Source organism: Mustela putorius, unplaced genomic scaffold (genome assembly GCF_011764305.1).
Source record: "Mustela putorius furo isolate JIRA1106 unplaced genomic scaffold, ASM1176430v1.1 tig00003898_pilon_pilon_pilon, whole genome shotgun sequence".
In the NCBI taxonomy this organism is placed as follows: Eukaryota; Metazoa; Chordata; class Mammalia; order Carnivora; family Mustelidae; genus Mustela; species Mustela putorius.
Genome location: NW_025422047.1, coordinates 27,381,276 through 27,407,259, shown reverse-complemented (window position 1 = coordinate 27,407,259; position 25,984 = coordinate 27,381,276). Strand labels below are relative to the sequence as shown.

Here is a 25,984-nt window from a genome sequence, read left to right as displayed (position 1 = left end):
ACGAAGGAAAGTTAAAACAGAAGAAGCCAAGCCTGGGTTTCTCTGCTTGCAATGTGAAGCCTGGTGATTAAAGGGAATGAGAAGTCAAAGAAATGGCAGTAAAAAGACAAGAAAGGGATGAAGGGAGAGTCTCAGAAGAAAGATCCATTTTGATGCCAATATTCTTGCCCTATTCAGTAAAGGAGTTTATCAGCATATCTCCATAAGTTAAATGGATCATTAACGAAATCACATCAGTTCTCAATTCTTTTGAGTTCTCAATTCTGACGCATTGCCTCCTCTCCCTCCTGACTCCTGCTGTCTGGCATTACTCCACTTTATTCTACCACAACCTCCACCAGAGAAGACTTCTTTCCTCCTTGATTTTCCAAATTTCTATCCCCTTCAACATTTCTCTAAGTAGGTATTAAGGCAGAAGAGAACAGTAGTCCAGAGCGCAGGCTCTAAAACTACACTGTCTGCATTCTAATCTGAGCCATAGCACTCTGAGAAAGTTGCCTGGCTTCTTTAAACCTCAATTTCTTCATCTGTAAAATGGAGCTGATGATAGACAAGGTTCATCTTTAGGAATAAATCAAGGAAAGCACTTGGAATGCAGTAATTCAGTAACTGTTAGTGTTATTATTACAGACCATCCTTAACTTCCGTAAAATAATTATCTCACATATGACCCATGCTTTCACACATCCTACATTGATACTCCTAAAATACTGAATTTCAAATGTCAGCTGACTAACGATGTTGTCCAGTTAATCGGGACACTTGACTACCAGCTAGTAAGATAGAACAGGAGGTTGCATGTACGGGGACCTGTGGTAGTATTAATCCTTGAGCTGATGCAAAGCAAACTTTCTGGCAGATTTTCATTGTTTTTTCTAGTCAGATACCATAAATATTCACCTAGAAAGTCACGATTACGTTTTTTAAAAGATTTTATTATTTGAAGAGAGAGAAAATGAGCAGGGGGGTGGGGCAAAGGGAGAGGGAGAGGCAGAATTCCCTGCTGAGCAGGGAGCCTGGGAGTTCGATCCCAGGCTTGATCCCATGATCTTGAGATCATGACTTAAGCCAAAGGCAGATACTTAACTGACTGGCCCACCCATGTGCCTCCACATTTATTTTCTAATGAAGTTTGTTATTGTTTATAATAGTGTTAATATTCACATTGTTCTGAAATTTCAGGATGATGTGCTTTTATCTGAGTCTTTTTGTTGTTACTCATTTTGCTGGACACTCAGAGGCAATTTCCCATCTTTAGACTTACTTCAGTTTGGAATTTTTTTTTTTTTTTGTAATTTCTAGCACACCATTTTCTCTGTTCTTTTTGAATTTAGATGCAGATCTCTTGGATCAAGTCTTTAATTTTCTTTCATTTATTTCCCACTATACATTTCTTTGTCATTTTATTTTCTGGGAGATTTATTTTCTGGAGTATTTTATTTTTGGTGCAATTATAAGTGGGATTGTTTTCTTTGTTTCTCTTTCTGCTGCTTCATTATTAATGCATAGAAATTCAACAGACTTCTTTACATTGATTTTGCATCCTTTGACTTTACTGAATTCATTTATCAGCTCTAGTAGTTTTCCGGTGGAGTCTTTTGTATTTTCCATATAGTATATCATGCCTTCTGCAAATAGTGAAGGTTTTACTTCTTCCTTACCAGTATGGATGTCTTTTCTTTTTGTTGTCTGATTATTGTAGCTAGGACTTCCAGCACCATGGTGAATGAAAGTGGTGAGAGTATTCCTGATCTTCAGGGAAAAAGCTCTTAGAATCAGTATTAACTCTTCCTTAAATGTTTGGTAGAATTCCCCTGTGAAGTTGTCTGGTCTGGACCTTTGCTTATTGGGAGTTTTTTGATTATTGATTCAATTTCAGTGTTGGTAACTGGTCTATTCAAATTTTCTATTTCTTCCTGCTTCAGTGTTGATAGGTTATATGTTTCTAGGAATTTAACTATTTCTCTTAGGTTGTACAATTTATTGTCATATAATTTTTCATGATATTCTCTTACAGTCATTGTATTTTTGTGGTGACATTTTTTATTTCTCCTCTTTCATTTATGATTTTGAGTCCTCCCTCTCCCTCTCTTTTGGATGAGTCTGGCTAAAGGTTTATCAATTTTGTTGATCTTTTCAAAGAACTAGCTCCTTGTTTCATGGATCTATTATTTTTGCTTTTTTGGTTTCCATATTATTTATTATTGCTCTAATATTTATTATTTCCTTCCTTCTGCTGGTTTTGGGTTTTGTTCATTCTTATTTTTCTAGCCTTTTTAGGTATAAGATTCAGTTTTTTATTTGGGATTTTTCTTGCTTCTTGAGGTAGACCTGTATTGCTATAAAATCTCTTGTAGAACCACTTTTGATGCATCTCAAAGATTTTGGACCATTATATTTTCATTTCCATGTAATTTTTAATTTCTTCTTTCATTTCTTGTTGACCCATTCATTATTTAGTCGCATATTATTTAATCTCCATATATTTGTGCTCTTTCCAGATTTTTTTCTTGTGATTTCTAGGTTCATAACATTGTGGCCAACAAAGATGCATGGTATAATTTTGATCTTTTTGCATGTGTTGAGCCCTTTTTTGCAGCCTAATATGTGACCTATTCTGGAGAATGTACCGTGTGTACTTGGAAAAAAAATGTGTATTCTATTTTGGGATGGAATGTTCTGAATATATGTGCTATATCCATCTGTTCCAGTGTGTTGTTCAAAGCCACTATTTTCTTACTGATTTTCTGTTTGGATGATCTGTGCACTAGTGTAAGTGGAGTGTTAGAGTCCTCTACTATTATTATATTACTACTGATTAGTTTCTTGATGTTTGTTATTAACTGTTTTTATGTATTTTGGTGCTCCCATGTTGGGTGTATAAATACTGAGAATTGTTATATATTCTTGTTGGATTGTCCCCTTTATTATTATATAGTGTCCTTTGTGTCTTGTTACAGTTTTGTTTTAAAGTCTATTTTGTCCAAAATGAGTATTGCTACCCAGCTTTTTTTTTTTTTTAATATCCATTTGCATGATAAATGTTTCTCCATCCCCTTACTTTCAATTTACATGTGTCTCTAGGTCTGAAATGAGTCTCTTATAGACAGTATATAGGTGGGTCTTGTTTTTAATCCATTCTGTCACCCTGTGTCTTTTGGATGGAGTGTTTAATCCGCTTAAATTCAAAAGTAATTATTGACAGATATGGATTCATCGATATTATGTTTCTTGTTTTGTGGTTGATTTTGTAGTTCTTCTCTGCTCCTTTATTCTTTTATGCTCTTTCGTGGTTTGCTGATATTCTTTAGTGATATATTTTGATCCCTTTTTATTTTTTGCATATCTATCCTTGGTTTTTGATTTATGGTTACCATTATTAGGTTTATATACAATATCTTCTGCATATAGCAGTCTATATTAAGTTTATGGTCTCTTAAGTTTGAAACTGTTCTTTACTATTCTCTCCCCACTCCACATTTTAGATATATGGTGTTATATTTTACATCCTTTTATTTTGTGAATCCCTTGACTGATACACTTATTTTTACTGCTTTTATGTTTCCTACTTTATTTTATTTTATTTTATTTTTTATAAACATATATTTTTATCCCCAGGGGTACAGGTCTGTGAATCACCAGGTTTACACACTTCAAAGCACTCACCAAAGCACATACCCTCCCCAATGTCCATAATCCCACCCCCTTCTCCCAAACACCCTCCCCCCAGCAACCCTCAGTTTGTTTTGTGAGATTAAGTCACTTATGGTTTGTCTCCCTCCCAATTCCATCTTGTTTCATTTATTCTTCTTCTACCCACTTAAGCCCCCATGTTGCATCACCACTTCCTCATATCAGAGAGATCATATGATAGTTATCTTTCTCTGCTTGACTTATTTTGCTAAGCATGATACGCTCTAGTTCCATCCATGTTGTCACAAATGGCAAGATTTCATTTCTTTTGATGGCTGCATAGTATTCCATTGTGTATATATACCACATCTTCTTGATCCATTCATTTGTTGATGGACATCTAGGTTCTTTCCATAGTTTGGCTATTGTGGACATTGTTGCTATAAACATTCGGGTGCACGTGCCCCTTTGGATCACTACGTTTGTATCTTTAGAGTAAATACCCAGTAGTGCAATTGCTGGGTCATAGGGCAGTTCTATTTTCAACATTTTGAGGAACCTCCATGCTGTTTTCCAGAGTGGCTGCACCAGCTTGCATTCCCACCAACAGTGTAGGAGGGTTCCTCTTTCTCCACATCCTCGCCAGGTTTCCTACTTTTCTTACTCTTACTTATGGTCTTCCCTTTCCACTAAAAGAATCCCCTTTAACATTTCTGTAGGTCTGGTTTTGTGGCCATAAAGCCCTTTAGCTTTTATTTGTCTGAGAAAATCTTTATGTCTCCTTCTATTCTGAATGATAGGCTTGCTGGATAGAGTATTCTTGGCTGCAGATTTTTTTCCTTTCAGCACTTTGAATATATCACTCCAGTCCCTCTGGCCTGCAAAATTTCTGCTGAAAGAATCCATAGATAGACTTATGAGATTTCCCTTGTATGTAACTATCTTCTTTTCTAATGCTGCTTTTAAAGTTCTTTCTTTACCACCACTTTTTGCCATTTTAATTACTATTTGTATTGGTGCAGATCTCACTGGGTTGATTTTGTCAGAGGATCTCGGTACCTCCTGGATCTGGATATCTGTTTCCTTTCCCAGATTAGGGAAATTTTCACCTATTATTTCTTCAGATAAAATTTCTGCCTTCTTTTCTCCCTCTTTTTCTTCTGGGATCCCTCTAAGGCAAATAATATGCTTAATGGAGTCACTGAGCTCCTGAAGTCTATTCTCATTTTGCATAATTTTTTTTCCCCTTCACTAGCTCGGCTTGATTACTTTCCATTATCCTGTCTTTCAGGTCACTCATTTGCTCCTTTGCTTCCTATAGTCTTCTACTTATTTCTTCTAGTATATTTTTAATTTCATGTATTGTGTTTTTCATCTCTGACTGGTTCTTTTTTTTTTTTTTAATCACTCTGTTAAGGATCTCACTGATATCCACTACTCTTTTCTCAAGTCCAGTGAGTATCTTTATGATCATTACTTTAAATTCTCTATCAGGCATATTATTTATACATTTTTTTGCATAGGTCTCCTGCTGTAGTTTTGTCTTGTTCTTTCATTTGGGACATGTTCCTCTGTCTCTTAATTTTGCTTAACTCTCTATCTGTTGCTATCTGTTAAGAAGGTCAGCTATAGGGGGGCCTGGGTCTCTCAGTGGGTTAAAGCCTCTGCCTTTGGCTCAGGTCATGATCTCAGGGTCCTGGGATCGAGCTCCACATCAGGCTCTCTGCTCAGTGGGGAGCCTGCTTCCCTTCCTCTCTCTCTGCCTGCCTCTGTGCCTACTTGTGATCTCTGTCTGTCAAATAAATAAATAAAACCTTAATAATAAAAAAAAAAGGTCAGCTGTATCTCCTGCTCTTGAAAGTAATGGCCTTATGAAGATGAGGTCCTTTGTGCCCTGTAGTGTAGTGTCCCTTGTTCAGGAGAACCTGGCATTTCAGGGGATGTCTCCTGCATGTGTTGTGTGCACACTGCTGTTGTGCCCTGGCCACATTCTCCTTCGGTCCAATTGTTTGCAGAGGTTCTCTTTGATAATTGTGGGCAGTGTTTGGTCCTTGGATGGGGTAGGACATGCAATTTTAACAAGGTGTGCCTCAGGCTTCTATAGGGCCAGCTGTCTCCACCACCAGTGGGACTGAGGCTTCACAAAGCATGCAGGTCAGGAGACAAGGTGTTGGCAAGCTTTGCACAGGTCTTCTGGGCCCACAACACTGGGATTGAGGCAAAAGTGACCAGAAAGGGTGGATCTGCCAAAGTGTGAGGGGGTGGGGCCTGGTGTAAGAAAGTTAGTGAATGCCAGTTCAGCACTGGTTCCTGCAGGTGGCCATGTGTTTATCCTGAGGGGTAGAGAAGGGAGATTGTGCCTGCCAGTAAATTTGTTCCTGGAGAAGTCCCTTAACAATCCCTGCCCCTCCATGATGTGCTCTGAAATGAGTAAACTACTCTTCCTCCTATATGTACTAGGTGTTTTTCAAACTACTGCTTCTAGACTGTATCTCTTTGGACTGTTTGTTGTGTTATCTCTCTAGGAGTAGGGACCTGGCTTCCTATCACCCTCTGGGTTCTTCCATATCTGAGTTAATGATTTTTAAAATTCCAGGTTTTAAGTTCTGCTGGTTGTAAGAACTCACACAATTCAGTCCTTCCACTTTCAAAGCCAAATGTTATAGGGACTCAGAGTCCCTATGTGGACCCCCTGGTGTGATAATCTGTTTCTCTCCCCTTTCCATGCTCCTTGCTCTACACTACCTCTCACATCTCTGCCCTTCCTACCTTCTTCAATGAGACTTCTGTATCTTTGCTTGTGGAGTTTGTTCTGCTAGTCTTCAGGTCATTTTCTGGGTTATTTAGACTAATGTGTTATCTAGTTGTAGCCATGGACAAGGTGAGCTTAAGCTCTGGTTACTCTGTCATATTCCCAGACTTGCCCTCAATCCCTTATTATACTTTTAGAATAACAAAATAAGATTTCTTGGAAGATCAAGTCATTTGTGGTGTATGTAAAACATTTCTAACTCTAGCAAACAGGGAAATTAAATGATCTGGCAACTTCAATATAATACATGATATTAACATAAATAACTTTTCTATATTTGTCCTAAATTTGGAAGTATGTATGAAGGACATTATTTAGTTGGCTTAAATAAAACATCTCTACAAAATACACATATTAATCAAATGCTATATATGCTGTGAATATGTTGGTAATACATAATAGTCAACAAATCACTAAAGAGAAATAAAAACAAGAACCAGAACTTGTCCAATATATAACCCTAAAGTTTAATGCATTAGAAACTGATGCTTCCATGTGAAGGTTCAAATGTCATGCTTTAAGCAAGATAATAACACAGTGGCTTTTCTGGTGAAACTTTTTTCTGCACCTTCATCAGCTTACTTTGCTTATGAAAAGGTTGTCCTCACTTTTGCTTACTTACAAAGAATTTTATTTCTATCTTTTTTTTAATCTCTTGGACTCATCTTTACCTCTCTGATGATAAAGCTGTAGGTTGCTAGGCCAGGTCCTATAGCAGCCAAGAATCAAAGCATCTGGTCTCTTCATAATCACACTGATTCCCTAGATAGCTATATATTTTACTCCAGAAGGAAGAGATTGTTTATATCTGGCTCTCATCCTTCCTTAGTTTGCATTATAACCAGAAAATTATGTATTCTTGAGTTGAACCAGCTCACAAAATAACAAATGAGTAATGATACTTGGCTCTTGTTTTCCTTTTTAATTTTAAAGGACATAATGTGTGTTATCTCAGAGAATGTCAGTTTGCTGATTCAAATTTGACCATGTGGTTGAATCCAGCTGCCCTTTATAACTCTACTTTTTATATATTTCAAATCTCTTTCACATTCCAAATAGCATAAGTGAATGCATTTTCAAGGCCAAAATTGGCATTCCCACTCCGATTTTTGTCGAGAACTATTCCACTCTCAGAATGAGCTTCTTTAGGCCATAACCTTTTTCTTCCCATACTCCAGAACCTTAAAATCTGGGGCATATGGGATCACTACACATTACCTGCCAAGGAGATTGTCTAGCTAAAAATTAATTCAAATGCGTGTATTTTTACAAGGTTTCAAAAATGAGCTTTCATTTATTAAATTTCTATAGCACTTTTCTCCAAAGATTCAATGTATCTTAAACACATGTTACAATATACTCTAAAATAGGTGTTTCCAAATTTGGGATTGTATGTGAGAAACTCTGCTAAAATTATGAATTCCAACTGCAAATTATTGAACGAATGAAAGGAAATTCCCAAAGCATTTAAAAATTATATATATATATATAGATATATATACACACATACATGTATATGTGTGTGTATATCTATATCTATATCTATCTATCATCTATCTATCTATCTATCTATCTATCTATCTTTTACAGGCTTGTTAGCTCTGTCAGAACTTCTTCCCACAAGAATTGCATGATTAGGTTTGAAACAGTGAGTATTACCTATAAATACAGGCATTTAACTGTTAGGCAGTTTTCTGCCTAACAGCCATTTTTGTCTAAATGTCAAGTGACAGGCCCAACAGGCCTTGGATGTTTTTAAGGTTGGACTTACAGGGGTTCGGACCTCTTTTGCAGTTAATATGCTATTTCTTTTCATTTTGCTGTCAGTATTGAAGCAAGATTGAGCACAAGGGAGTTGTCATCAATGAATTCTTGTTCCTTTGATAGCAGAAGGAAAAGAGCATGAGGGTGATGGAGCAATTCCTATCCTTCTCTTCTTGGAAGAGGAAAATAAACACATTATAATCTTTAAGTTAGAGGTAATTCAAAAAGTCAGTCATGCAATTTAGAGACAATTTCTCTTTCTTTGCCACTCCTTCAAACTACAACAATAATAAAAGAAACCCCATAATCAGAGAACCAGCTCCGACCTCCCTATCCTAGAAATCCCAAATTGTGGGCTTCGGTTGCATTCTACCCTGTTCTTTTCTTTCCTCTCTTTTTTACTCAGGTGGATTGCTTTCAGTTGGGGCAGTCTTCATTCCACATGAGCTTTGAAATCATATCCTTGGATCTGTATAGAACGGCAGTAGTTCAAAGTATTAGTAGCAGCCTTCCATAGTAATGCTGCCATTAGATCATTATGACTATTCTAAGGTTCTGCCTGTGAGCATGGCATGAATTTTATATTTGGAAATAAAATCCTCCCGGGATACCACAAAGCTGCACGCCAGTCTTGCCCCTTCTTGAAGGCCGTTAGGATTGGCTGCCCTGGCTTGGTCTTGTGTTACGCAGGAATAAGTCCTGCCGTGTTTGTTTCACATAAGAACCCCTTCAATTTGTTTATAATGATTGGAATGATATTATTAGGTGAACAAAGCTACTCAATGGTGACATTTATTAACCAGTCATATCATCTGTGTTTAAATCTCCTATTACATTTCAGGGAAATAGTGTGAACCTAACTCCAGCATAACTTTTCTTTGGGGACCATTGCTTTGTATTGAGTTTGAAATAAAATAGAAGAACATAGAGAGCAGGTTTTATTTCCAGGAGAGCATTTCACTTAAGAGGTTTACACTGAGCCAGATTATGTATATAGGCCCACAGAAATGTAGATGTTGAAACTTTTCAACATAGCACTGGCTAGCTATAGGTCTGTCTGCATGAGTTAGTCAGTATGGTTCATTCCTAAAGAGGGATGTAGGAATTGGAATAAATAATGCCATTAAAGTAGAATAGAGGTATAAGGAAATAAATGGAAGAAAACCATGTCTATGAAAATGAAGTCTTCCTCTGCTTGACTTATTTCACTTAGCACAATCCCCTCCAGTTAGGAATAGAGTGGAGGACCATAGAGGATGGGAAGGAAAACTGAATGGAAAGAAATCAGAGAAGGAGACAAACTATGAGACTCTGGACTCTGGGAAACAAAGTGAGGATTGCAGAAGGGGAGGCTGGGTGGATGGGGTAACTGGTTGATGGCTATTAAGGAGGGCATGTGTTGTGATGATCACTGGGTATTATACGCAACTAATGAACTTCTGAACACTACATCAAAAACTAATGATGTATTATATGTCAGCTAGCTGGACATAACAATAAGACAAAAAAAAAAGTGAAGTCTTTTAAGCTGGGAGAGTGATGGATTTCCTATAACACCTCCATGGGGATGAGTGTGCATGTGTGGGATAATGCCCACTCTCTGGGAAGAAGGCATACAGATATCAGTGACTGGGTGAACTACCATGTGGAGAAATTAAAACATGATTGAAGGATGACAGCCTGTTCATGTGAAAGCAAGAAAGGCTGGCATGTATATATGATTTTGAATGATAATGGGATGATATACTTAAAATTTTTATTTTGGAAAATCTTAAATATTATCCAAGAGCAGAAGGAATAGTTTAATGAACCCTCATATACCTACCACTCAACTTCAATAATGAATTCATGGCAATCTTATTTCACCTTTATTTCCCCTCTCCCAAATAATGTTGTACTAGACATCTTTGTACCCATAATTCCTTCTGTATGAATCTATAGAAGGTAAGAAATTAAAAAAATCACAATGGTAACATTATCACACCTATAAAAATAGTAATTCCCTCTATCATCAAATATTCAATCAGGATTCCAATCTCTCTGATTGTCTCATATTTTTTATAGTTGGTTTGTTTAAACCAGAATGTCAACAAGGTCTTCATGTTACCAAATGATTGCTATATCTCTTAAGAACCTTTTAATCTATAAGTTATATCTCTATTTTTTCTTTGCAGTTTATTCATAAAAATTGGGTCATTTTCTCTGTAGAGCTTCCCACACTTTGGATTTTGTTGATTGCATCTCTCTTTTATTTCCTATGGAATAGTAGTTAGACTAAGAGGCTTGATCTGATTCATGTTTGATTATTTGACAAGAATACTTCATGGGTGGTATGGTACACTTCCATCAAGAGGCACATAATGTGTGGGTTTTATTTTTGGGGATGTAAGCAGCCACTCACGTTTATTGCCCAGATCTATTATTGCATTAAGTATTTGCAACAAGGACTTTTCTTCATTTCTTTGCTAGGAAATGTAGTTTAGTGAGAAACTTTTCCTTAACAACTATTAACAACTTAACAACTCCCTGGAGCAGAGTTCATACAAGAAAGGCAAATTAAATATTTGTTTTTCTTTATTTAGGTGGTCTCCTAATACTCTCTATGATCAATGAAATTTATTTACTCTAGTACCACTATGAAAGCATCATATTTAACATATTTGATCAGTTTTGATCCTTAGCAATTATTATTATTACTATTATTATTATTATTATTAGATGCTCAAGCTGTCCCACTTTTAGCTGGTTGGAGTTGTTTCAAATTGGTTTCATTCTTTAGCATAGTCGCTTGTGAGAACTATCTTGCCTTTTGACATAACTAGATGTCCCTGTCTCAACTTGTACATTTCCTACACAAGACCTGGAAAATCAACCATTTCTTTAGGAAGCCTTGGTTCCTTTTAGTGGGAAATGGAAATTAGGAGTGTTCATCACTTTTGGTTTGTAGTTTGTTTGTGGAATGGTTTGCATTAGGGCTTGCCAATATTTCTGAAGTACATGGTGCTTGTTCAGCTCACATCTGTTCAATGGCATTATTTACAATTGAATCAGGACGCTTTGTGTTGTAAGAAACGGAAAATCTGACCCAAGCTAACATGAAAAATAAAGGAATTTTATTTTCTTTGTTTCTTTTTTTATAGCTGAAAAATCCAGAGATAAGATTAGGTTCGAATGAGGCTTCCAGTTTCTTTCTGTCTCTGCTATATACCTTTCTTAACGTTGGTTCTATTCTAAGACTTGCTCTCCTCATGGTCCTGAGTGGCTGTCATCCACTCTAGGATTGCATGCTTCCACATTTACACCCAGCAAAAAGCATCTTTGTTTCTTCCTTCCCAGAAATAATTCTGAGATTCTCTCTGAATGAAAATTTTTAGTTAGGTCATGTGCTCAAGGCAGAGCCAAAAACTTGTTAGATAGATGGAATGTGCTAATTGGTTTAACCTAGATTACATATTCTACTCCTGGAGTTGGAGATAATAAGAGCTTCTCTGAAACCACTTGAATCTTCAAACAGAAATTGGGACTGTTGGAAAGGAAGGGAGGGAGTAGATACTGGAGAAGGTCCCACAAATATCCATTATTGCAATATAGTATTTTTTTCTTTTTTCTATTCATCTATCATTTCAGCTATTCATGCTACCATAGGTCCTATTGTAAGCATTCAGGAGACAAAGAGGAGTAAATTATAATTCTTGGTCTTAAGGGATTTGTAGACCAATATAAGTAGGCATCTTATCCTTCCAATAACTATGAGAGAAAGATACAGAGGGTACATTAGGGTCCAAGGAATGAAGTATCATTTCTATTTGGTCGAGGTCTTTCCAGTGCAAAGATTTCAAGATTCTGTGGTTATTTTATGATAGATTTGTTATTGTCCATGGAGCCTATACTGGAAGACTCAAACACTGAAACATCATAAAAATGCTATTTCTTCTCAATGGTGGATTCATCCAGAAAACTCACATCTCTAGCACAAAGTTATCAGGTTTATATTAACTAATCTCTGGAATTCTTTTCTCATATGGCCAGAAGGGAAAGGATATTAGTGCTCATTTATCAATGAAAGCAAATTGTGCTGTTAGTGAAAAGTTGCTTAATCTTTCTAAGCTGTTTCAGATATCATCATGACATTATATATTTGTAAGTTAAAAGAAAACCAGAAGCCAAATCCAGGTTTTTACTTTGGACTGACCATGTGATCAGGCGTAGAGTTTGGATTATAATATAAAACTTCTCTACCACATGAACTATAAAAGAGCAGAATTTGGTAAGCCAATACTCTTAAATCCCTTCTAGGCAAGTTTCATCTTAAAAAACAAAAGGTGTACCCTGCAGAGAAGTCCCACAGCAAAATATCTGGGTATGAAGATCACAGTCACAGTGATGAGATCATCAGTTGAAAAATAAATTAAAAATAGCTTGATCCAACTTAGTATAGAAGGTACAACGAGGAAACAATTGATTAATTTAAAGCAAACACATCTTTAATTTCTTTAATACGATTATGAGGCTATAATGATGGTTACCTTTTCTATTTTGTCAGCTGGTGTGAGGTCCAGTAACAAATTACAATAATAACTTACTCTATAAAATAACAACTTAATCTTTTAGATCCATGAAGTGTCACCTAATTATTTTTTTAATCATTAAAGTGACCCATGCATTCCTTTCTCAACCTACTTTTCATCATTAAAATGGTTGGAACTTGTTAATTGGCCATACCTTGCCTTAGCCTCCCATTCCCACTCACTTTTATTAACAATATCTTGGAGACCTATCATACTGTACTGCAGAAAACTTACTGTGGTCAAGTTTGCCCTTGGAAAAGTGTCGGGGGAAAAAAATCAAACAAAGTCAACAATCTTCAACCCAAACCCACCCATTTGTGCTATTTAATAGGGCGTTCCTGATGTGAGCATCAGTTCTGGCTGAGAGTTGCCACAGAGTACAATTGTTTATGCTGTGCCACAGTGTGGAGCAGACAATACCACACAATCAAAGCCTTCACACTCAAACAGACATCACACTCTGTAATTATATTTGTCTGACAGATTATTATAATTGTACATGGCAGGTAGTGTAAAGCAGCTCCTTTTTACAGCTTAAATAATGTGGCATATTCTGCATACTCTAAATCAACCTTGCAGAAGGTAAATTATGAAAGCTAAATGCATGTTGAATGTTTTTATTTACTCTTTTAGTTAGCATCTTGTGTGGTGCTAGACAGCAAAAGAGTATTGCCTTATTTTGCCTGGTAGTATTTCATTTAACACTTTGTTGTGCAAAGTTCCTTTCTGGATGGCAACTTCTTTTATTTTGCCATACCCAGGACAACTCCAACAATGATTAATTGTAATGTTTTGCCCCACACCCAAATCAACCAAATATGCCACATCACCAAGAAGATAAAATTCATTTCTTAAAAAAAAAACAACCCACCTTATTAAAAACTCAATTATATGGTTCTTTTCTGAAAGCCTTTTGAGCTAAGGACAAATCTTTTGGTAAGGCCTTCTAATGTTCACCGTATCTCATTCTCCTTTCCTTCCAAGTATATGAGAGGGTTACATTTCTCTACCATTGTGCAATTAGATGGGGCCATGTTGACTAGCTTTTGCAATTGGTTGTGGGTGGAAGTGATACATGTCATTTCTAATATTGATATGTGCTTGGCAATGTGTGAGACACTCCAGTGCCCTCTTACCGTGCTGGTGACTGAAGAGTCTATATGTTCCAGAACAAGTGGCTGTTAGAAGGTAGTGTCTTTGTCAGCCTTACTCCCTGAGTAACTGAAGTTGAGCCTCTGCTAAATTAATTAGTTTATTTAGCTTACCCTGACTGATACATGATTCTTCAATATTTGATTTGTCTATGTTGGCCACATTTTACATTAGATATATTATATCCATCTGTCATAGTTTTTATACTATGATTCTACTGTTCCAAAAATATATATGATAAAGTAATAAAAGTTACCTTATCCTGAGGACTTGACAAGTTCTGACATGGCATGTTCTTTACATACTCTTATGTAATCCTCATAAAAATTTACAAGATGAGATCAGTCAGGTTAAAGCAGATAATTGATTTCCCAAGTCCTCACAGAAGCACTGTTCATTCTGTCCTCTCTAGCTTCAAAATCTATAGATGTTCCATTTCACTATAGGGTCTCATGTTATTTTTTTCCCTGAAATTAAAAAAAAAAAGAAAAATAAAGATATTTATATTTTCCAACATCTTACAGTGTTCTCTTTATTTATTGCCTGTATTGATGTATGGGGTTAGGTGCTCCATAAGGCAAATCTTAAATAGCAAAGCACTATCTTCAGAAACTATTATTCTAAAAGGACATGAAACAGATATAAATTCATTCAAATAAAATGCCTGTTGTTGGGGCACTTGGGTGGCTCAGTTGGTTAAGCATCTGACTTGTGATTTCAGCTTAGGTCATAATGTCAGGGTTCTGGGATTGAGCCCTGTGTTGGGCTCTGTGCCCAACATGGAGTCTGCTTGTCTTCCCTCTGCTCATGCTCTCTCTGTCTCTGTCTCTTTCTCTAAAATAAATAAATGGAGTCTAAAAAAAAAGTGGCTGATGTTTTAGACACTCAATACAACTGTGAAATTTTATCAGGTATGTCCATGAAGTTCTTGGATGTACTCTTAGGATTGTCAGTTTCATGTGTTTATATCTAGGTATTACAGTACATAGCATATCGCATGTTCTAACCCATTCATGACAGTTGTTGCTACTGAAGCCTCTTCAATATTTTCCTAAAGACAACATTTTCTGATATTTTCTAAATTTTCCCATTGTTCCAGTTTTTAGAGTATAACACTCATTGAGGAGTTTTTAAAAACCAATTTGTTTCTTACTAATTCACATAAACTTCCCTATTCCAATTTGTTTCTGAAATACACATCAAAGTATAAAAAAAATCTTGCTCTGCTTATTTATTTCACTGCTTACTTATTTCCAATCTGTACCATTTTATATGAAGCTTCCCTAAACTGCCAAGTTCTCTATGGGTCCCTGTCCCTGGCCTCAAATGATTAGATTACTGGAAGATCTTTAATTTAAGGGGAGTTAGTGCATAGGCAGCTAGTCATAGGTGATTTTGCATGCCTAGAAAGATGATCTTGGTCAATCAGATTCATTTCCTAGAACTGAAGATTAGGAAATTAAAAAACTAACCTAGTATCACACTTGATCTTAGCCAAAAGGCTGAGAAGCGATAAAACTAACCTAGTATCAATGGTAACAAAAGTGGCAGTATTTTTCTGACTCCCTGATTTTTTTTGACAAGCAAGTATTATAAACTTTATCATCTGGGAACTTCCTGCAATGTGAGAATTACCAAAGTAACATAAAATCAGGGTAGGGATGTTCTTATTAAGAGAAGGAAGCTTTAAGGCAGAGCAAAAATACTCCATGGAAGATAAAGCAACAACTCAATGTTCTGTGAAGTATTAGATCCCTTAGTGAAGATAATCTCTATTGCTCTGAATCATGGAATCCATGAAAATATTACCAGAACCAGAAAAATTACCTAGAAAGTGGGGCAGGAAAGAACTTGATCTTAATACTTGGATCTACAACTTTTAGTAGAAAATGAGCAGCTTGGTAGCATGCAGTTATACTTATAGTCAGTAATTGTTTAAATAGTTTAGAAATTTGACCTTTACCCAACTATGAGATTAAATAATTCAGAGAAAAAGAAGTCTAGTATTGTTAGAAATTATGGACTGCTACCTTTTACATGCGCTTGATTCAAACGTCTTTATTACCTGCTTTAAAAAAATTGTTCAGTTAGAGAAAAGTCAACAATTGCTTACATTTAATTTGATAAGTCACCAAAGAAACTTTGATATTGAAAGGTATGGGGGAATTGTACTAGATTGAGAGCCAGAAATCAGGATTTGGGGCTCCCTCAGCTCTGCCTAACTTTCAGTGTGGCCTTAATAGTCATTCATTCCTTATTTCATGTATTCATTTAATTATCTATCTACAACCAGGATGTTTGAATTTGAATACCATCCCTGTCATTTACTACTGTGGGATCTCAGGCAGATTATTATTTAATCTCCATTTCCTTATTTGTAAATGAGGATAACACTACCTACCTCATAGGTTTGTTGTATTAACTACATAATATACTTATAGCAGTACCTGACATACAATAAGGTCTAGTAAGGACTGAGACTAGGGTGAGGCAAGAGAGGTACCTAAAGGGCAAAATTTAAGGAAGTGCTTGCACAACCCTGAAAGAGCAAGCCTCCTCAAATTTTGCCCTGCACCCCTCCATCTTATTCTAGTCCTCATCCTAGGTTAAGCTATTATTGTTCGTTCATTTGTGTATACTTTCTCATGGAAAGGTGCAAGGAGAGTTTTGGTAGGCACACAAAAATGGGGATATTTAGAATTCCTACTCCATCAATTTTTGTGTGGACTACATGAGATAATTCACATAAAGAGCTTAGCATAGTATCTGGAATGTAATAAATACTAAATAAATGTGAGCTTTAAAAAGAGAAAGGTGATGGACTTGGTAACCTCTAACATTGCCTTCTACCTCTAAAAATCTGTATTCTAAGACCTAGCTAGTTAAAATGTTGTAATTATTGATAGCTGCTTTCAAGAAAGGTGGCACCAACATTTAGCAGTGTAACTCTGTGGGGGTGGGATCATTACAGAATAAAGAGAAAACATGTTCTTAGTCTTTAGGGGCTCACAATCAGGCTGAAAAAAGGCAGGTGAATAAGTAAAACATATTCTCATACATATGTAACAACACTATCTATATCCAAATACACATTCCATGGGGAATGGCATGCTGTTGAGATGGAACTCTTTGGAAAGCTGCTTTATCTTCCAATCAGTCAGGAAAGATTTTGAGAAAGAGGCCAGCTTTGAGTGTTCTTTGAAGTGTTCACTAGAAGAGGGTCATTATTTAGTCTGATGGAAGTTTGGGAAGGTGTTAGAAGGATGGCAGATAGAATGGGTGAATTTTTAGGTTATAGCTGAATCACTGAAAAAATGAGAAGGTAAAGGTAGACATATTAAAAAGTGAAATGATAGGATAAAGGAACATTGTTTAGCCTGAGGATATGCAAGAGAGATATTGGATGATCTTGATGGGCAGGCCCTAAAACTTACTGTGGAGGTGATGGGACCCTTAAAAGTTTGTTAATGCTCATTTGCCCATCTCACCTATCAAGATGAGCCTCTTACATAATTGATTATCTATTGGCTGTTATCTAAGGGCCACAGAAAGTACAGACCTGCTGAAAATCCCTGTTAATTTGGCCCAGATTGGTATAGATTATATTTCTGTCAAGAGAGATTTGTTATAGGAGGCCTGGGGGGTCTCCCTTGGTTAAGCATCTGCCTTCAGCTCAGATCATGATTCCAGGGTCCTGAGATTGAGTCCCACATCAGGCTCCCTGCTCAAGATGTCTGCTTCTCCCCTCTGCTTATCACTCTGCCTGGTTGTGCTCACTCTCTCTGTCAAATAAATAAAATCTTTAAAAAAAAAAGAGAGAGAGATTTGTTAGACCTTCTTGTTATTAGTTAATTGGTCAACAAGTGATAAAGGTCCACATGCCACTCAAAAGTAGAACAACATCTTTATATAACATAAATTAAGTATTGCCTCTGATATTTGTGGAAAATATAAGAAAAACATAAACATTTCCTAGTGGCTTTGACTTTGAAGTAAAGACATACCCAATGTAGATGCTTAAATATTTCTCCAGTGGCATGCAGCATAGTACATGTTATACAGTAGGTACCTAATAAGTACTTGTTGAATGAATCAGTAGATAAAAGAGAATTCTCTTTGGATTAGGTGGAAGTAATTGTGCAATGTTTCTTAAGTGTGTATATTATTTCATATATTTATTCTAAGGATGATGTTGCAGAAACAAATATATATGAAGTACACATTATGGAATTATAGAAGTAAAATGTTAATTGATGCAGATGTAATTATTTTTTACAAGTTTTCAGATAAAAGAGTTGTTTTGTGTAATATATCCTTAAGATTAAATGGAAGTCAATAGAAAAGTCTAAGTCACTAAATTCACAAGAGTTAAAGCCTTTTAGAGCTATAAAATGTCTTATGAGGAGTGCAGATGGAGGCTTTGATATTAAAAAAGAACTTGCTATAAGTTCATTACCATCTTAATTGGGTTGTGGAGGCAACCCAGATATCCCACCATAGGCAACACAGTATTCCTTAATGGAATACTACACAGCTATTAATGTGTTATTGAAGTTGGAGAGTATTTAACCACATGGAAAGATATTAACAAAACATTAAGTGGAAAGAAAAACACCAACTTAAAAATCAGTTTGTGTCAGATTAACCTATTCAAACATGCACAGAAGAAGCCTGGAATAATAAGATCTAAAATCAGCAAGGATCATTTCTGAGAGAGAGAATCACTGATTTCTTTCTTCCATGCTTATGTGTTTTTTTAATCTAAAGAAAAGGATATGTATTTTTAAATAGTTATTAAATTATTTCTTCAAATAAAGAAGAGACCAAAATGATCTGCAAAAACTGGGGACGCTACTTTTTCTTTGTTTCAATATTGAACTCAATGTCAAAATCCAGCTGCCTCTGACCTTGAATTTACTTATGCCAATGAGTCTCCCTTTTGCTTGTTGCATGGATTTAATGTCTCCTATTTTAATACAGCCACATCCTACCAAGTCCTAAATTTTACTTCAAAAAATAGATTTATGAACTAGATGACACACTTGCTTTTTGGTACCTGAGCTTACTTCTGGTTACCATGAATATTTAGGAGTATCGAGCATAGTGGCTCCATTCTGCCCCATAAACTTCAATAGAGTAAAGGCAGTCTCTGGAGTGATAATGGCATATGGTCTGTGAGGACAAGTATGTTTGCTGATGAAAGGAATAAAGATAGAGAGTCAGAGAAGACTATTATCTGGATCCACTTCCGAACTGACCAGGGCCTGTAGAAAGGTCAAGTTAGGCTGCTTAGCATTTTAAAGAAAATGATTTGATTTGTTTGCTTAATACAGTGTAAGTACCTCTGTAAACACATATAGTGTTTTAACATTATGAGCTTATTAAAATAGTAAATCTGTGGAGAACATCAAATCTTCACACAATTATGCTTGAACCTAATGTACAAGTGAAAATAGGCAATGGTAATAACATCATACAACACTGGAGACAATTTCTCAGCCTGCAGGTACAAAAAATGTTACTGATTGCCTGAGCTTTGTGCCAGCTCCTTTTTATCTGTCTGCTTGCTGTTTTTCATTCAAATTATAACACCTTTTCCTACAAGATAAATTAACAGGTTTTTTCCCCCCGAGTTTTAAGTTTAGATCCTTCGAAAAGCTTAACATAAAGTAGAGTCATTAGGCTTTGGTAAGAGGCCAAATTTAGGCAAAGCAGATACAAAAATACTTCATGTAAAATAAAAATTCAAATATGGGATGCATGCATGGAGCTGCCTGATTGCTGTATTTATGAGGGCCTGCAGGTTTGTTTTAATTTCTTCCTGCATTCATGAATCCTTGTTTTTATTTTTTTGCCATCCTTTCTCTTACTGTAGGGGGTTTGTATTTGGCTTTCATTTCCCCTTCCTGGTCCTCTTTTAATGAGGAAATTAATTTTTCTTATCATTCATTAGAAGATTTGTTTTGAAAGGTAAAAAGTGTCCTCTATTCTTCAGTAATCATTAATTTAATAAGGCCGAGTTCCATCTTGACTGTAAAGAGGTGTAAGTGAGCATCTTGGTTTGGAGGTATAGAATGGAGAGTGTGAGAGAGGAAAGATGGTAGATAATGACAATCCGGAGCCCAAAGCTCCTCATTTCAGAGACAGCCATGACTTTTAAATAGGCATTGTCCTTAAAATGTATCCAGGCTGGGGAAAAGTTGTAAGATAAATGGTATCCCAGGTGGAGGACATTTCAGTATATTTCCTTGACATCTTAGTTGAATGTGTTATTTTCCTAAGGTTCTGAGACATACATTTGTGAATCAACACCTACTATTAAGTATCTACTAAGTGCAATCACTTAGTTTGTATATATAAAAGCAAGGAGCAAGCAGGGTCCAGATTTTAAGATGTTTCTAATCCAGACATGTTAATACCATCCCATTATATAAGACTTTACAGACTTAGTCATTTGACTTTTAAATTAATCCTAAAAAGCAGATAAAATGATTTCCAACTTATACATGATAAGAGTGGGTCTCAGAAATGGTAAGGATCACACAACTAGTAAGTGGCAGAGCTGGGACCTGATATCAAATCACCTGATTTTTTAAAAAATTCAATTTAATTTTTTTTTTTAAGTGTAATCACCTGATTTTCAATCCACCTAGCTTACTGGTTCTCACTGGGGAGGGGGTGGGAATTTGAAACACCGAGGGAATATTTAAAAATGCTTATTGCTGGTGCCTTTACATGTTCTGGCATAAACTCTTTGGGTTTAGATAACTACCCTCTCCTCTAGATGGTCTTAGACAACTGAAGAAGGCAAAGTGAGGTGGAAGAACAGCCTCAAAAATATAAATATTTAAATATATATATGCATTTCTTTTCAGATGTTTTTGATATTCCTGCTCAACACAATTGCCCAACCAACAACTGCATGAGAAGAAATAATAATAGAAGGCAGGGTACAGTAAATGCCACTTGGGTAATGACAATAAGAATGTTGTGATTTCAGAGACCAGAAATACAATTTCTAACTCAGGTGGTCAGGAAAGTCTTTTAGAACAAATCAGGCCTTAAAGGTGAATAAGAGGAATGTATGACTCAGGAAGTTCCTGAGGCTAAATACTGAGAGAAGCTCAACCATATTTTTCTTCGGAGTGCCACCACTTGCTAGCTGTTCAACATTAGGCAAGTTTGACAATCTGAGGTTCATTTTTCTCACCTATAAAATGGGAATAATAACCAGCTCACTGGGATGCTGTGAGGAGTAAATGAGAAAATAGATCTTGATTCCTGGTATAGTGCCTGCTCAACATTCTGCTCAACAAAGTGGCATTCCCCGCCCTTCTCAAAGTTCTAAACAAAGTTTCTCAAATTCTTGGAAAATTTTATACCTTTTCCCACCTTAGCAGCGATAACCGTGTTTCCTCATCTGTGGAGTCTGTCTGTCCTAAAAATCCTCTTTTAGAAGTTACATCCTCTAAGAAGTCTCAGGGTTTCTCTCCCTGGCATGTGATTCCGTCCTTTCTGAATTCTCTTAGAGGACTCCTCACTTCTGCTCTTCCCCTCATTTCACATTGTCTAGTGGTGCCTTATGCCTTATCTGCCTCCTGTTCGAAAAGTTGTCTTTATATTGCTGCAATATCTAGCACAGGATTTTATTTTATTCTTTTCTGAACAAATTTGGGCAAACTGGATGCGAAAGCCTTCATGTTCCCTTTGATTCTGGTGTGATAGGCCTGGACCCTAAATTAGTTCCTTGAGCTGGGGACTTGCTTCAATCACTTGGGATTTTTCTCTAATCTGTAACAGTTACACTAATCGGATTTAAAACTGACTGAACACTTTTATTATAGCTTTCCAGAGGTATGCATTAAAATTTAACACTGTTTCCTCTTTGAACAGAAAGAAAGTACTTATGGTGTGATTATATAGGATTAGAATTTTTCATTAAAAAGGGTTTTAAACACTTCGGCAAGTAGAAGGCAGAAACCTATTTAATGAGTTTTTAAAGGTAGTGAAAGTAAGCAAAGTTTAACAGAACCGTTTTTCCTCCCCTCACAAAAAGCTTCTCTTTCACCTCAATTTACCAGGCCATGCACAAATCATGGCCTGATGACTTGTAAAGGACTGCCATTTGCACACAGCAACAGAAGACTAAGCCTGTTATAAAATGAAGGAGAGATTATAGAGAAATCTAAGAGCAGATCAGAATGCTTCCCAGCCTCAAGTTTGGAGAATTATCTGAATTATAACTAAGGTGATACTATAGACTCCACGCTTAACTGGGGAATTATGTTATGGTTTGTGATATCCTAATAAACTTACAGCCTAGATTCCCGAAGAAAGCCAAAATGATCTGAGACTTTGAAGGTGGTAATTGAGATGTGGCGTTGTCTTGTCTGTGTGGCTCACAGTGGCGATGGATGCATGGGGCTTATCCTGTGTGGCTTGGTATTTATGGAGGTTGGCAGATGTGGTGCCATTTAATACTACCCCCATCACCACATGCAAATGCAGAAGCCACAGAATACAAAGCCCAGGCCTCTGGAAACAGGAAATCTAGCCAAAATATTTAACCAAGTAATTTTATCACTGCCTTTGAAATGGCTATGGTATGCATTTTAGTTGGGTTCAGGATCACACATATCTCAAATAAAGGACTTGGGTTGAAATAAATCTACCTCAGATCTGTTTACCCAGCAAGATCTAAAGATTCAATTTTCTAAGCATTTCTGAAATAAGAGTTGTTGGAATTAGAGCAAGGCAGCTCAGTGGCAACAGTTTAAGTTTTCTCTGATGTGAACTCTGATAGGAACAGAGTAGCTATTGGAAATGTTGTGTATACATTCTCATTTATGGCTAATTAGAAGTATTTTTGTGACTGAAGAAGGGGAAATGTGTCATGGGTGTCAGCACATTGCGCTGCACAGTTAATAAGAATTGGCACTAAAGCCACATGTATCATACTTGGAAGCAAACTTTGATGAAGACACAGTTTTAGAATTATTGTGTATACATTCTCATTTATAACTGATTAAAAGTATTTTTAAATCTGATATCTAGGATAGTGACATGAATGTCAGCAAAACGTATATACTAACAGTTATATATCTCAATTAAGAAAAAATAGACCACCAACGTGGACTTGCACACTTCTTGAAGAACTGAGATTACCAGGAAACGGGAAAGAGAATCCTTCAGGTCAGACCAGACACCTGGGAGGAGGGGTGTTTGCCCTGTCGCATCAGTATCCAAGTGGAACCTTTGGGGTCGTTTCCTTCCTTTTCTTTCTTTCCTTGTCATCCTCCTCCTTTTTCCTTCTTTTTGTTCCTCCCTTCCTCTCTCTAACTCCTTTCTTTCTTTGCTCTCTTTGTTCTTTCTTTTCTTTTCTTTTCTCTTCTCTTCTTTTCTTTCTTTCTTTTTCTTCCATCCAGGAAGTAGAGACTGCTTACTTACCGGAGCAGAGTGGCTGCATGTGAGTGGTTACCGAGGCCAGAATAACAGTGAAGCTTATCTTTTTTCCCTGCCTAACTGACGGTGTACTTGAGCCCTCCAGTTATTTTCCTTCTCAGTCAACTATAAAGAAATAATAATAGCTAGTCTTTATTTATCATTTACTATGTGCCAGGTACCATTCTGAAAGCTTTACCTATATTTCCTATTTAATTTTCTTAACAGCCCAATGAAGTAGGTAATATATTATATCCATTTTACAGAGGGGGAAACTGAAGCCCAAAGAAATGAACTAACGTGTCCAAAGTCACACAACCATAAGTGACAGAGCCAAGATTTGAATATAGTTGTCAGGTCCCAGAGTTTGTACTCTATACCACTATCCCAAACTGCCTCTCCATATTTTGTTTTTAATCTACAACTACTGAAAAACTTAAAACCGGAAAAGTGTGAGGTAGAAAGTAAAAGCCTACCTGAAATCCCATGGTTCAGAGGTGATTATTGTTAGTATATTGGTGACTCTCTCTCTTTCATCTGTTGTAAGCACGTACTCATATTTGTATGGTTTTACCTGAATGGAATAATATGTCACAGACATGGCTTTTAAATAAAGACCTCTTTTTGTTTCACTAACCTCCTCTCTTCTATTCCCATATACACAAACACATTTAAAAAGCTAGCATGTATCCTTTTTAAAGTATATATACATACAGAATTTAAAAATAAATGCTTACGTATACATTTGCAAATAAGGATGTTTATGTACAGATATGGAGCTTTCTGAGGGGCTATTTTTGTTTTGTATTACAAAATGACATCATATCGTAACACTACTCTGCATCTTCCTTATCTTACGCAACAGTATGTCTTAGAAATTTCTGATTAAGGAGCGCTGGGGTGGCTCAGTCGGTAAGTCCACTGTTGATTTTGGCTCAGGTCATGATCTCAGGGTCCTGAGACTGAGCTCTGTGGAGTCCACTTGAGATTCTCTCTCTCCTTCTGCCCCTCCTCCCACTTGCTCTCTCTCTTTTTCAGGGGAAAAAAAAAAGGCTTCTAATGTCAACTTGATTAGTTTACCTCACTTTTTTGGGGAAGTGGAGAGAAGGCAAGGGAGGGGATAATCTTAATCAGCCTTCACACTCAGGACCCTGAGATCATGACCAGGGCCGAAATTAAGAGTGGGAGGCTTAACCGACTGAGTCACCCAGGCACCCCAAATCTCACTCTTTTTTAATGGCTGCATATTATTTCATTGGATGGCCATTTTTATATATTCCTCCAACAACAAAATTCTGCTGTTAATATATTCCTTCCATAGGTAGAATTTTGGCTGTTTTCTCTCCAACGAAAAGCCGGAGACAAGGACTTGCATGCCTGTTATTCATTAGGGAAGCGATCCAGGCCGGAGTCAGGAGTGCGACCGGGGACAGTGAAACAGAGAAGGTACGAAACTGGGGTTTGTGCCCACAGTGGGCCGGTGGATTCTCCCTGTCTGAGTGGTCTTACCGACAGAGCCTTTAAAACATGGTGGTTATGCTTCGGCCCACATTCCCCACAATCAGGAATCGTTTCTCCGGGGCTAACAGCTTGGCATTTGCAGGCTGCGCCTGCGCGGGTGTAAAGCCCCGGGCCCCGGGGGCAGATGGGAAATGCGTGTGGGCCGCATGCGTGGTTCTGCTCCTCCTGCCCCGCTGGTTGCCGCTTCAGTGTCTGGAATGGAAAGGTGGTTTCAGAAGAGCTGAGGCTTCCGGGACAGCAAGCCTTTCCTCCTTTCCTCTGTATTTTCCCATCCTGGACATCCATGGTTTTTATGCAGGGGACGAACTTTTACCCTTTGCCCTGGCAATCACAATGATAGTAATATAGCTTGTCTTCCGTCCCAACTTTGTATCGAATGCCCTACACAGTACATCTGCGTCTTTACAACAGCCATTTATCAGGTGGGTGTTTTATGTAGGGAAGACCCAAAGAGATTATGAGGGAGGAGCATTTGTACCCTGTTCTCTTTGTATTCTCAGTGGCTAGCATAGGCCTGTTGCTTAAAGAATATTCAGTCTGCACTTTTAAGGGAATGCCGCTGAAGTAACTTGTGCTCAGTTACATACCCACTATGTGGCAAATTGGCCTTTAAACCCAGGACTTTTTGTGTCCAAAACCTGTATGTCTTTTATTAAACCCATGAAGCCTAAAGAATTTTGTGAAACTTCTTGTACATTTTAAGGCAGAATATGTAAAATTGTTCATCCTAAGTTTTTTAAAGCTTATTTTTTAATGGGAAGAGGAAAATACAAAACATTTTATAAAATAAAATAAGATGAATTTGATACATTTAGGCTATGTTTGTGTTATGATAATATGAGTTTTAACTACTTATTGAATAGCATTTATAGACCATGAAAAACATTACATGAAGTTTTTATTTTTAGATTTTCATCCACTCTGTCTTGAAAATCTTGAAAACTTTATAGTTGTGTAAAAAGGAAATAGCATTACTATCCTAAACTACTTCAGTTGTTTTGAATCTGGAATATTACAACAATGGCCAAGCTTCTTCCATAGAGAGATTTGTTTAAAATGGAAAAAATTGGGGAGCCCCATGAGTATAGGGTAC

The 25,984-nt window shown here is 36.8% G+C and overlaps 1 long non-coding RNA gene across 1 annotated transcript in view; it reads right to left on the bottom strand.

Moving 5' to 3' along the window:
• Positions 1 to 25,068, bottom strand: part of LOC101689136 — a 30,297-nt gene extending 5,229 nt beyond the window's left edge. The window contains exons 1-3 of the long non-coding RNA XR_199645.3: positions 24,880 to 25,068; positions 23,847 to 23,944; positions 14,186 to 14,396 (exon numbers count right to left, since the gene is read on the bottom strand). This is a non-coding gene — a long non-coding RNA (uncharacterized LOC101689136). The remainder of the gene's footprint in view (positions 1 to 14,185; positions 14,397 to 23,846; positions 23,945 to 24,879) is intronic.
• Between the last annotated feature and the right edge of the window lie 916 nt (positions 25,069 to 25,984).